Source organism: Tupaia chinensis, unplaced genomic scaffold (assembly GCF_000334495.1).
Source record: "Tupaia chinensis unplaced genomic scaffold, TupChi_1.0 Scaffold143970_1, whole genome shotgun sequence".
NCBI classification, from domain to species: domain Eukaryota; kingdom Metazoa; phylum Chordata; class Mammalia; order Scandentia; family Tupaiidae; genus Tupaia; species Tupaia belangeri.
The window spans coordinates 167,690-177,480 of record NW_006203821.1 but is presented as its reverse complement, the minus strand read 5'-3'; the positions used below and the strand labels follow the sequence as shown (position 1 = coordinate 177,480).

General features: G+C 38.3%; 1 pseudogene; it reads left to right on the top strand.

Annotated features, from left to right (window-relative positions):
* Positions 1-7,277: 7,277 nt before the first annotated feature.
* LOC102490023 (coiled-coil domain-containing protein 90B, mitochondrial pseudogene) lies at positions 7,278-7,936 on the top strand (annotated as a pseudogene).
* Positions 7,937-9,791: the final 1,855 nt, after the last annotated feature.

Genomic DNA, 9,791 nt, shown 5'->3' with positions numbered 1-9,791 from the left:
AAAGAGTAACTCCTCTTCTTCCTCAGACAATGCAATTAAACTCATGGAAATGTCTGATAAAGAATTTAAAATATTCATAGTGACAAAGCTAAGAGAGATGGAAGAGAAGAGAGATAATGAACTGCAGAAGAGGCAGGAAAAAGGAGCTGAGGAGTTCCAGGAGGTGAAGAAAGTTTTACAAGATCTAAAAGAGGAAATACACACTATAAAAAAGAATCAAATGGACCTGTCAGAGATGAAGGCTTTAATACAAGAAGTCAAAATCTCCCTGGAAAGTATTAAAGGTAAATTAGATCATACAGAATATCAAATCTCAGATGTAGAAAATAGAATTACTGGCCTAGAAAAATCAAGCTTGAAGACTAGATAATTGCTCCCCAAAATGAGAATAATATATGAGAAATGCTAGATACCATCAAACATCCAAACATTCAGATAACTGGTATCTCAGAAGGTCGAGAGACTCATAAAGGCATTGATAATCTATTCCATAAAATTATGAAAGAAAGCTTTTCAAGTCTAGAGAGGCATTCAAAGATCTAGTCCTAAGAAATACAAAGGACCTCAAATAGAATCAACTCAAGAAGATCTTCCCCAAGACACATTATAACCAGATTGACCAAAACCACAAAGACAAGACACAGATTGGCAAAGAGCGAAATATCAAGTTACTTGCAAAGGATATCCTATCAAGCCAACTGCAGATTTCTCATTGGAAACAATGGAAGTGAGGAAAGAAGAAGAAAATATATTCAAAGTGTTAAGGGAAAAGCAATTTCAACCAAGAGTACTGTACCCAGTAAGATTAGTCTTCACCTGGGAAAAAAAGACAAGAACATTCAAAGATAAACAAAACCTGAATGAATTTACGGAATTTACCAACACCAGACCAGATCTCCAAGAATTTCTGCAGGGAGTGCTATACCAGGAAAATTAAACAGTCACACAGAAATAAGACTTTAAAAACTAAGAAAATGGCCAACTTAATCGTGGGGACAAGTCTGGAGTTGAATATTATATCCCAGAATTTAATTGGGAAAATTGAAACCAAACAAATGATCAAGTACATGAAACTGAACTGGTGAAATAGAATTTTATGACTTTTTACTGAAACATTGTTGATTTTTTTCTAGGCTGTGTTTTCTAGTTTTAAGGATTTTTGTCTTGTCTTGAGCTGCCAATGGGTTAATGTACCTACTGCTTGAACAGAATCCTAATCTGTTTCCTGGCTTTAAGTTTTAGGCAAATTTCCTTAGCATTTATTTGATAAAACTGCTTTTCTTCAAATTAAAAAAATATATTAAAAAATACCTATTTAATGACCATAGTAAGCTATATAGCATCAGCTAGGTGTTACCTTATAGTATATTCATTCTACTCAGAGTTTCATGCCTAAAGTCAGACATGTGTTCACAGATATGTATATACCAGCTGAACTTGCTATTGAAAGTAGATTATTTAAGAAATTCTGTGAATCAATAAAATGTAGGAAACAGCTGTAGACACCTGAGATAGTGTGGGAGGAGGGTGGTGAATGCTTAGGGAATGAATGTAAATTAATTAATTAAAAAAAGTTTCAGAAGAAAATGACAGTGCACTTGTAACTAGATTCCAGCTTTGTCCATATTTTTAGCTTAAGGTATCTTAAGAATCAATAAAATATAGAAAAAAGTTTAGTATGGAAGGGAGAGAGGGAGTAGGGGAAGGAAAAAACAAGTAAAAGTATGCTTAATTGACAAAAAAATGAAAGACTATTTATTGCTAAGTTATAGAGTAATATCTTTGGCTTGACTGACATGTATAGTATTTGTGCTGGAAAAGAAATGTTGTACCCTGCAAAGATGTGATTAAATGTAAATAAATTAATTGAAAAATAAAAAAAATTAACAAATAATTCTTTTTTAAAGAAAGCTAATGCTAGACTATATAACTTAATTGCTTAATGTTCACAACAACATATATCTCCTAAAGAACACAATGGTTGCAGTTAGGACATTGGCCTTCTGTTACTGTGGAGAGCTCACATATTGGTCAAGGAACATGAGAGATGGAGGAGGATATGGAATTTTCCTCTAGCAGTTTCTTCTCTTTCCCAGAAGTTTTTTGTATTTTGATTACTGTTGTCTGAGGAAATGTGTGAAATCCTGAGTTCTCCCCTTATTTCCTCTGTAAGACTTGAAAACTGTCTTCTACTTGTTTACTGACTCTCATTAAAACCATTTTAAATCCACACCACACACTTTCAATCTCTAAATGATAATTGCCATGTGACTCCTAAAAGCCATCAACCCTAATCTCCCTGATGAAAAGTTTTTCAGTTTGGATGGAGCAGAGGAATCTGACCTTGGAGGGATCAGTGATTGACTTTGACCAAGAGCCTATATGTAGCTTAATTTCCAGCTTCTGTTTGTTGAGAGGAATGTTTCTGTGTGAGCTTGATCCTAGACGATTAGTTCGTCATCAACTCATGAACAGTCTCTCCTCCACTATCCCTCCTTGGCTTCAGACAGAGAGACCTAGTGAGTGAGTGTGCCAAGTATGGACTTTTCAGAATGCTACCATGATACAGAACTCTTTAGGAAAGACAAACATTTTCCTGAGAGAGGACAATGATATATACACCTAGGTTAACAGGTGTCTAAGGAAAAAGTAATAAAGAAAAGGAAGTAACAAAATAAGAGCAGTATAATTTGCAGAAGAGATTAATGTAACCTAGTTTAGACCTTGGCAGGGGGCACCTATTTGTAGGAGGCTAGACAAAAAGATCATTTTATAATAGATATCATATATAATATTTTTTTCCTCTCAGTTTATATCTTCTTTAGAGAAAGCCAGAGAAGAATGAATTAAGTATAGACATGATCCAAACTGAGCCAATTTTATTCTGTCTTTTGGAAATTTGCCGTTAGATATAGGGTCAGGGCTGGTAAATTGTAGGTGGTCACTAAAAGTATTTCTAAATATTTTTACATTCTAAAAATATTTCTGAAGTATTTCTAAAAATATTCATCTCTCTAAAACTATTCTAACAATATTTCTCTTTCTATATAAGAAACATTATGGAATATTGTGATGGTAAATAAGGCGTTCAGTTTGTCCATGGATAATAATGCTGAGCTAGGAAAAGAAATCCACATCCGGAATAAAGATATATTCCAGTGAATAGCTGCCTCCACTATATTAGAAGGAGTCTCGTACAATTAAGTGACAAGCAGGGAGTTGATTGCATATGGCACTAGGAGGTGCCATGCCATACGCTTTGTTCCTGCTCTTAGAAGAGTTAACATACCAATGAAAATAGCCATGTTAGTATTGGCAAGGAAGAGCCCATGGAAAATCTACAGTTCTACTATCATGGTTACTTTGTTGTGAGTTGATGGAAGAAGTGGTAAAGTGTTAAGGAAAGAGGCTGATTCTTTTTTTTTTGGAGAGATTTTTGCTATAGGGCATGTGCGCCCGCCAGAAAGACAGAGAGAGACCGAGAGACAGAAAGCGAGAAATCACCCCCAGGGGGGATGGCCATGCGGCAATCTCTTTTCCTCCATTCACCTCTTGGGATCTTGGGCACGCATGCACACGTGCTCGGCGTGAGTTTAAGCCACCAGTCTGGGACTTGAACCACAGTTGACTACGGGAGTCCAGCGACATAGCCATGACGCCATCTGCTCGTCCTGAGGCTGATTCTTACCTACAGAAAAAGTCAGCTTGTTTTCCAAGTTTTTGATAAGTGATGTGTTGGAGGTTTCCCTTTTCACCACACCCTTGTCTGCACTTGTTCTTTATTTTTAAAATCACAGCCATTTTTATCTCATTGTGATTTTGATTCACTATTTCCTTATGATAAGAAATATTGAGTATTTCTTCATAAGAGCAGTCACTTCAACTGTTAGAAATTATAGAGAAGAGCTGAAACCAGCAAAGGAGACTGAGAAAGAGCAATTAGTGAGGTAGGAGGAAAGCTAAGAGTTTGTGTTCTCTGGGAGCCAACTTAATTAAGGGCAAAGTGGCCAGTCTGTCATATATTGCTGAGAGGTGATGTAAGATGAAGACTGGGATTTTACCGTTAGGTTTAGCATTGTACCAAGAAGTCTGAGAATACAGAGATTTTTAATGTCTTACAGCAATTTGTCCTGTGGTCTAATACAGCTCCAAGCCAACACTTCATCTGAACTAGGAAGAAAAACAGTGAGATGGGATCAACTCTGTGGCCTAGAGGTTAAGGGAGTTAGATCCTACACGGCTCACTGTGCAGTTTGAATTTTGGCCCTGGCAGCTTGAAAAGTACACCAGGTGTGTGTACATTGTGCCCAAGATCCGGAAAGGAGGGGAAAATGGAGTAGGAATTGTGGCATAATTATGCCCCATTGTGGAGTTTCTTTCTCCCTCTCTCTTGCTCTGTCTCTCTCTGGAAATTTAAAAAGAAAATAAAAGATAGAATATAGTGTGATGTTTCAGGAAACAAGGGAAGAAAATGATTCAAGAAGAAAGGAAAGATTTAGTTCAATGCTTCTGAGAGGTTAAAAGACATGAAGACAGTGTGGCCAGTGTGTGACCTGGAGGTTGTGATGGACCTGGATAGAAGCAATTTTATCAGTATGGTGACAAAAACCTTGTTTGGAGCAGATTTAAGAAAGGCTGTAAAGTAGACAGAGAGTATATATGAGACTTCTGAGAAAACAAAATGGGAAGGAGGGAAGTGCGAGGGTGTTGTGGAGACATGCAAAAGCGTGTTTAATTGGTAGTGAACTACAGAATCCAAAACAGCTGAGAAAGAAGTAAAAGTGGTAGAGTTTATTGAGAATGTTTTTGAGTTGGAGAGCTTTGGGAGAAGAGGAGGTAAAAGGAATTATTTGGAAAGACAGAAAGTTGTGGTCGTGGTTGGATACTTGGAACTGAGATTTAGAGATAGTGTAGTTACTGGAAATGACAAGATTTAGGGTATGATGGGTACAGTGGGTGATTGATAAGGCCACTTTTAATGAGGATATGAAGAACTAAGAGGCCTGAGCATTGACTGGGTGCTGTTTATAGCTATTTAAATCACTAAGAAAGAAAACAGGAATAATGGTACAGTGAAAAATAGTAAGCTAGTTGCTAGATTTTCAAGTGAACTGAGAATACACTGAGGGAATAATTGAATAAGGAGTGATATAATTCAATGGCATGTATTTTAAGGGGATTGCATTTAAAATGTTTTTTTTTTTTTGTTAAAGAGGCTTTTGGCTTAGGACATAAGCATTCACGAAAGAGAGAGAGAGAGAGAGAGAGAGAGAGAGAGACAGAGACAGAGAGAGAGAGACAGAGAGAGAGAGAGAGAGAAAGTAAGAAATCACCCCCAAGAGGGGATGGCCATGCCACAGTCCTTTCTCCTCCATTGTCCTCCCCGAATCTTGGGTATGCACGCCTGGTGTGATTTTCAAGCCACTGGGTCCAGGACTCAAACCACAGTTGGCCGTGTGGGAGTCCAGCAATGTAACTGCTATGCCATCTTCTGGCTCTGGATTGCAGCTTTTGAGGAGAAAGGAGACCAGTGGTCTGGAAGAGGCAATGAAGAGTAAGCAGGGCATCTGTCCCATCTTCAGGACCAGAAAGATGTGGGATATAGAGAGTGACATGATCAATTTATATTTTAAAAAGATCAGACTGTGAGAGCTTGTCTTTCTCATTCCATTCTCATGGCAATAATTTGTTTTGCCTGCTTCCTTTAGCCAATCCTGTTCCTAACTTGGTAGTCATTTAGAAAGAATATCTTGTTTTCAGCCTGTAGGGCATGCTCACCTTTTGCAGACAGATTCTCACATTCTCTTTTCCTGCTGTGTGTGTGGGAAGATCACACCTCTTGGATCCTTTGCAGTAGCTAAGTAGTTTTGGCCAGTATGTTTTGGGTGAAGCATTGATTACAAGTTTGACATTCTAGCTCTGTGCTTTTCCTGTTTTGGTGGTGTTTGAAGAATCCTAAGGAGATGGCAGAGTAATAAGATATAGAGAGACTACATGGAACAGAATTTACTGTTGGGCCATATTGGACATATAGTACGAGAGGTTATACATTTTTGCTGTTTAAGCCACTGTGATTTTAAGATAATTTGCTACTATAGTCTAACCCTATACCACTTTCACTAGCTGCATTTTAATAGGGAGAAAGACTTAAAAATCAAATTATATAATTCGCAATCTACTATAGATTGGTGAGAAATATACTTCTTAAAAATAATTATTTTATTTAACTTTATTTATTTATTCATTTTAAATTTAATTTGACCAGAGACGGGGAGAGAGAAAGAGAGAGAGAGAGAGAGAGTGAGAGATGGAGAGAGAAAGCCACCTGATCTGGATCTTGAAGTGCAGTCAGTCATGTGGGAGTCCAGCACCCTTAACCACCATGCCACCTGCTGGCTCCATACTTTTTTGTTTTTTTTTTTGAGAGAGAAATTTTTGCTTTAGGGTGTGAGCTTGCTGGAGTGACACAGAGAGACAGAAATTGAGAAATCCCCCTCCCCCCCAAGGGAGGATGGCCATACTGCAATCCCTTCTCCACTTTCTTCTCTATCTTGGGCATGCATGTACATGAACCTGGGGTGAGATCTGAAACTCGAACTGTGGCCGACTACGTGGGCATCCAGCGATGTCATTATTATGCCATCTCCTGGTCCCAAGAAACACACTTTTTAAAGAATATGTGTGTCTATTTTGACTTCCAAAAATATGCTTATACTGCCTTTGTGAAAATATCGTTTTGTTCTTAATTCATTACTATCCCTATTAATATCCTTTAGATAAGGAGAAAACTGCTCTGAGAATAGTGATAAACAAGATGACATTAACAGAGGGCTTATTTGTTGATGTCTCTACAAATAAACAACCATGTGGTTCAAAATATACTTACAGCATTCAGAAGAGAAAAATGTTGACCCTTTAAAAAATAAAGGCGATTGGGGCCAGCAGGCGGTGTGGTGTTAAGGCACTGGACTCCCACATGGCCAACTGTGGTTGGAATCCCAGACCCATACCAGGCATGTATGCATGTGTACCTAAAGTCCCAAGAGGAGAATGGAGGAGAAAGGATTGCAGTGTGGCTATCCCCCCTGGGAGGTGATTTTTTACTCTTCCTCTCTGTCTCTCTCTGGTGAGCGCATGTGCCCTATGCCAAAAACCTTAAATAGGAGCACAGCTAGGCTTGGTGGCTCTGTGCTCTGCAGGCAGTTGGGGCTGCTGGGTTTCAACCCACCGTGGGTGTTTCTTACTGACCTTTGGAGAGGTGATGTGCTGGATCCCACATGGCTGACTCCACATTTCAAGTTCTGGAAAACACGCCAGACTTCTTGATCGCTACAGTCAAAGAAGGGTATGATAGGAGGCCAGTGGACATAACTTCTTTAGGATAAAGGAAATTAACATTTGATACCCATGCATTGATTTAAGGCTTGGGAATTCATGGATTTGACAAAACACAAGTAGAAACAATTGGATCAGCATGAGCCAGTTTATTAAATGTCAGTCTGGACACTATTCATAAAGAAATGGTCACTCAAGCTCAACAGGAAATAACAGTACAACAATGAATGGGACATTCGAACTCCATTAAGAAAGACATGGTCTTCCTAGAGACAACTAATAAATGAAACCAGTCAAATTTGAGCAGATAATAAACTGGACATCAACCCAGAGAGGAGAGAGTGTAGATATGTTTACAGATATGTTTAGAGATCAAGAAAAGCAACTTATGGAAGCCACCACAGAATTTACCAAAAGGATACCCAAACCAAAAATGTTGGTTTTGTTACTAGAAATTAGTAACAAAAATGACATTGAAATTGCTTATTTAAAAACATGGATGGAGTCTAATAAATTTGAGACTATTTGTTATTTTGCTGTCTCCGTGTTTACTTGCCTGGCAATGGCATTGGGATTTATTAGACTCTGGAAGAAGCAGTGAAAATGTTCTGTAATGCTGTTGTTGAACTCTTAGAGCACCATGCCAGGTTAGATTTACTTTGTACATTGACAAATGCAGCAGAAACTTCCTACTTTTATTCGAAGTATATGTGCACTAAAGGGAAATGTTTTAGAATGGAAAAGAGTATTTTGTCTTTATTTTGTATGTATGTCTTTATTATGTTAAAAAGCTGCCATTAAAAAACCTCATTTATGGGACTAGCAGATGGCGTATTGTTTATGTTGCTGAAGTCACATGTGGTCGACTGTGGTTTGAGTCCTGGACCCGGCGACCTAAACTCACGCCTAGCACATGTGCTTGCATGCCCAAAATACTGAGAGGAGAATGGAGGAGAAGAGATTGCGGTGTGGCCACCCCCCCTCCCCCGGGGGTGATTTCTTTCTTTCTGTCTCTCTGTTTCTCTCTCTGTGTTTGGTGAGTGCAGGTGCTCTATAGCAAAAATCTCTAAAAACAAAACAAAACAAAACCTCATTCATTCATTTGAGATTAAAAAAAAAAAAAAACTAAATGAAAAAAATGGGACCAGCAGATGGCATAATGGTTACGTAGCTAGACTCCCACCTAGTCGACCTTGATTTGAGTCCTGGACTGGGTGGCTTGAAACTCATGCTGGGGATGTGTGTGTGTGTGTGTGTGTGTGTGTGTGTGCCCCAAACCTCAAGAGTGGAATGGAGAAGGGATTGTGGTGTGGTCATCCCCCCTGGGTGGTGATTTTTCACTTTCTGTCTCTCTGTCTCTCTGGTGAGTGCACATGCCCTATAGTAAAAATCTTTTATCTTAAAAAAAAAAAAAGGAAAAACAAAACAAAACCAAACCAAGGCAGTAGAAAAGCTCCTGAAAATTGCTTGGACATTAAGTAATAGACATTATTCACTGATCCATTTGATCTTTCCCCAAATGGACATTTATTAACTGTATATTATGGTATGCCACTGTTACATGCAGAAAGAACATCTTTTCTGCCCTCAAGGCTAGGACCCAAAGCCACTGACCTGTACTTCAGGAAGATGAATAGGAAGGAGGTTAGTTAGCAGCTGACATGAGTCCCCTTGTTCATAACTCAGTTCTCACTGGAAGTGTGTAAGGGGTGAGGGTAGAGGCAAAATATAATTTTCTTAGTGCTCATATTCTTTGGGATCTTTATGTTCCTTCTGAATGAGAAAAAATAAACAAGAGATTCACATTATTCAGAAGAGATATGAATATGGACAGAAGCGTCTTGAGAGAAGTCAAGAGCCATAGAATGGGACAATATGAGTTTCTGCATGCTTCCTCCTTCCTAAATGAATGTATGTCCTGAAGGTTTCTTCTAATCAAGCTTGTTGAGAGCTTGGGAAAGTGAAGATAGGTAAAAAGTCAAGGTTACTCAGAATGCTTAGAAACACAGAGAATGAATGCTAAAACCAACTATAATGACTGTGTGTCTCAGTGGTTGAATAATTGGGCTCTGGTACCAAATAGATTTGGCTTCTTCTTCTTCTTTTTTTAAATAAAAAGAAATTGTATTTACTTGGAAGCATTCAGAATGTCAACTGCAACTTTATTTTATTTTTTAAAAATTTATTTATTTTTTGCAATTAGAGTGGTGTTCAGTTAACAGTAAAACATTTCATATAAGCTGCATCAGAGACAACTGAAGATGAAAAAACTACCATCCACATATATAACTAATTTGTGCTGTGCACCAACAAGAACCTGCTTTAAATTTCCATGACAATTTACAATCTCCATACTGTACCAGGCAAGGTTAGTGGCTATTGAAAATAGGACAGGGCGGTACCACCAGTTGGTATAATGGCTTTGACACTGAACTCCCATGTAGTCGACTGCGATT